General features: G+C 42.1%; 1 non-coding gene across 1 annotated transcript; it reads left to right on the top strand.

The window, feature by feature from the left end:
• Positions 1-2,485: 2,485 nt before the first annotated feature.
• LOC118491798 lies at positions 2,486-2,592 on the top strand. The gene has a single exon (XR_004892243.1). It is a non-coding gene; the product is annotated as a small nucleolar RNA R71 (small nucleolar RNA).
• The last annotated feature ends 1,560 nt before the right edge of the window (positions 2,593-4,152 follow it).

Here is a 4,152-nt window from a genome sequence, read left to right as displayed (position 1 = left end):
AAGAAACGAAAAATGAGCATTTAGCTGTAAAGATATGTATTTGTATGCTCTATAAAGGCTCAAAACTCACTTTTGTGGGAATGGGTTTTTATGTGATCAAGTATATATAATCAAATTTTAACTAAGCTTGTCATGCTGTTTCATAATTTTCTTATGTTGGTTCTTTTTATCACGACGCTATCGGTTGTAAATTTGTAAAAATATAACCTTGTTAGAGTTAGAATTCCCAACTTAACTTAGACAAGCAAAAAAAAAAATGAAAATTTTTGAAAAAATTTGGGGTGATTAGCAGTTCCAATAGAGTTTTGTGTAAGGCTTGTTATTAGGACTTGCAAAATTCAAGGTTTTAGCTTCCCCCCCCCCCACACTTAAATTACACATTGTCCTCAATGTGTCTCAAAAATAAGTTTTTAGCTTGATTGAATGTGTAAAATGGTATTAAAAACAAAATTTTATGTTACTAGCAGTCTGGACACGGCCCCGTGTTCAGGTGCCAGTAACAAAAATTAAAGAAAAGAAACAGAAGCCTGGACACGGGGGCGTGTTTAGTGAACACGGCCCGTGTCCAGTTACCTGAACTGGGCAATTTTCTGCAGGATGTTCAGCACGGGGCCGTGTTGGCTGGACACGGCCCGTGCTGAGCTTACTGTAACGAAGAAATTGTTGTCGGATGGCCCTGTTTTTGTGCATGGGTCCATTTTTCTCGTTTCCCTTGTTATCCTTGACCATCCCAAGTGTGTTTTATTTCTGCAAATTAAAACTAAAAGATTAAACTAAACTAAGGATAGTTCCGCGGAATGCCTCCGTGGTGCGCCACGTTTATAAGGGTCCTTGGCTAGACCCAAGGCGAGGTTATATGTTTTCTGAGCGGGATGTTTTGCATCCCATGTTGCACCGTCGGAGAGCAGCATCCAAACTCGAATCAATAACCTTCATGTAATTGACCGGGTCATCGTCCTCTATTCTCTTCCCAACCCCGAACTTTACTTCATTATCCCCATTTTTTAAAGTGAGCGTTCCGTCATTCATGTCCACCACTGCTTGTGCGGTGGCGAGAAATGGTCTCCCTAGTATGAGGGGGACTTCGGCGTCTTCTTCCATATCAAGTATGACAAAGTCGGCCGGGTTAACGAAATTGTCCACCTTGACTAGGAGATTTTCAATGACACCTTGCGGGAACTTGACGGATCGATCAACAAGTTGTATACTCATTTTTGTAGGACTCGTTTTTCCTAGGCCGAGTCTTTTGAACATTGATGCGGGCATGAGGTTAATGCTAGCCCCAAGGTCGGCTAGTGCATTACGAATGGGGGAGTCCCCCATCGAGCAAGGAATTGTGAAGCTTCCGGGATCAATTTTCTTTTGGGGGAGTTTGTTGAGTACGAGGGCGGAGCATTCTTTGCCTAAGTTAACTAATTGCAATGTTTCAATTTTCCTTTTATGAGTGAGGAAGTCCCTCATGAACTTAGAGTATTTAGGCATTTGGGTTAGGACGTCAATGATAGGAATGTTGACATGCAATTGTTTTAGTAGACTTTCGAATTTTGCGAATTGCTCGTTGGTCTTTTGACGGATTAACCTACCGGGGAACGGAACTGGAGGAGCCTTGGTGGGCTCTGATGGTAGAGGAGTAACCTTCTCTTGATGGGGCGGTGATGTGACCTCCTTAGTAGGCGATAGCCCTTCCGCGGGACCCACGGTACGGTTCCGTAAGGTGATGAGATGAACTTGCGCCTTTGGGTTTGTTTCGGTATTACTTGGTAACGCGCCTTGCGGTCTCTCGGAGAAATTTTGGGCTAGTTGATTTATTTGTTTTTTGATGTTTTGGATACTAGCTTGTTGATTTCTAAAATTTGATTCTAATTGTAGAAATCTATCCGAGTTTTTCTTTTCAGTGTTGGAGATAAGGTGAGATATAGTATCTTCAAGCCTTTCTCGTCCACCTTGTTGTTGAGGGAAATTTTGTGACTCATTTCTTGGTTGTTGAAAGTTTGTTCGTTGATTTTGTTGGTTACTACTATTGCCGGGTTCTCTCCAACCAAGGTTAGGGTGGTTTCGCCATCCTCGGTTGTAGGTGCCCGTTGGAGGATCCGACGGCCAAGGTCTATTATCAATGTAGTTTACCGATTCTGTTTGATCGTCTGTTTCTTTCATACAACTCCAATTTTCATGTGGCCCACCACACCCTTTACAAGCCATAACCGAGACTATTTTTGTCATTTCTAACTTTTTTATTTTAGAAGAAAGGGCCTCGATTTGGGCTTGTAAAGAGGTGCTTTCATCAACCTTATGGGCGCCCGGGGCAATAGATTTATTGCCTCGGGGAGTGTGCCACTGGAAATTGGTTTGAGCAATTTCCTCAATTTGATTATATTTTTCATGCGGGCGGCGATTACCTAAAAGTCCCCCAGAGCTAGAGTCAAGTGTTTGTCTTGTGTGTGGCAACAACCCATTATAGAAAGTGGATACTTGTTGCCATGTCCCAAGACCGTGATGAGGACACTTTCGCAATAGCTCCTTGAACCTTTCCCAAGTTTCATATAAGGATTCCCCGTCCTCTTGTGAATAAGTATTAATTTCAGTCATTAATTTAGCCGTTTTAGCGGGAGGGAAATACTTATATAGAAATTTTTGGGCCAGTTCATCCCAGGTGTTTACCGATCCAGCTGGGAGGGCGTTAAGCCAAGCCTTTGCTCGGTCTTTTAGTGAAAAAGGAAACATTCGGAGGCGGATGGCGTCATTTGATGCTCCATTGATCCGAAAGGTATCACATATTTCTAAGAAATTAGTAATATGTAGATGGGGATCCTCGTCCGCAAGCCCATGGAAGGTTGCAGAGTTTTGAAACATCTGTATCAAATGCGGTCGAAGTTCGAAGTTATTGGCTTCAACATTCGGTGCATTGATAGCGGTGCCGAGATTACCTACGGTGGGTCGTAGATAATCCATGAGAGTACGTTGGTCCGCCATTGGAAGTGGGTTCCCCGAAACCTTCTCTTGGTTTTTAGCTTTTAGTCTTTTTCTGAGAAAGCGTTCGGGTTCTTCTAGAGGTTCTTTTATGTCTTTATTAGAACTGGAGCTCATACACGACGTAGGGGTGGCGTCTGGTTCCAAGTCCTGCAACAAAAACAGAAAAGAATTTTGGTCAGAAGGTTCACCACGGCCCCGTGTTCAGCGAACACGGCCTGTGGTCGGAGTTATAATGATTGTTTTCCGGATCCCAGTTACTGGAGGGTTGGACACGGCCCCGTGTTGCACCGACACAGCCCCCTGGTCAGCCTTCTGTAACTCGGAAAACTAAAAACTGTCAGTAACACTGCTGGGCACGGCCCGTGTCCGACCAGGCACGGCCCGTGCTGAGCTCTGCAGAAGCTGAAAAACTAGAAAAATCCTAAAAAAATTAAAAAGAAAATAAAAAAATGATTAGGCCGTTAATTCCTAACTTTCTTAAAATCCTTGTGTCCCCGGCAACGGTGCCAAAAACTTGATGTGCGTGAAGTGTGTTATATTTTAGGTATATATTTTAAGCCCTTTTTACACTCTTTTAGACAAGTTTTAAATTTATAAAACACGATATTTCCTAACACTAAACACACATATGGGCAAGTGCACCCATCGTGGACGTAGTATAGTGTTGGTAAGATACCGAGGTCGTCCAAGGACATAAGAGCTTTTAATACCGGTTTATCCTCAACGTCTAATCAAATCAAAATGTTAGAAAAGATTTTAAAACTAAGAAAATAAAACTAACTAAATGCTGAAAATTAAAAATAAAAATAAAACAGATAGACAAGATGAATCACTTGGATCCGACTCGTGTATAGTGTAACCTTTGATTATTTTCGCATTTTTGCACTTGTTTAAGAGATTTTCTTAGTTATTGTGGTAGGCCCCTCTTTTGAAGGTGACGTTACCCTCAACCCAGTAGTCTGAGTCAGCAAGGATACAGTCCTAAAGGATCGGATTATTGAAAGATAATGAATTAAGTTATTAATGCAAATTATGGTAGGCCCCTATTTTGAAAGTGATGTTACCCTCGACTAAGTAGTCTGAGTCAGCAGGGATACAGTCCTAAATAGCCGGGTTATAGTATTAATAGTAGTTTAACTTATGAGGGGTTCAAAGAGTTTGGATCCCCGCCATCCAATACCT

Source organism: Helianthus annuus, chromosome 4 (genome assembly GCF_002127325.2).
Source record: "Helianthus annuus cultivar XRQ/B chromosome 4, HanXRQr2.0-SUNRISE, whole genome shotgun sequence".
Taxonomy (NCBI): domain Eukaryota; kingdom Viridiplantae; phylum Streptophyta; class Magnoliopsida; order Asterales; family Asteraceae; genus Helianthus; species Helianthus annuus.
This window is presented reverse-complemented; position numbering and strand designations above follow the sequence as displayed.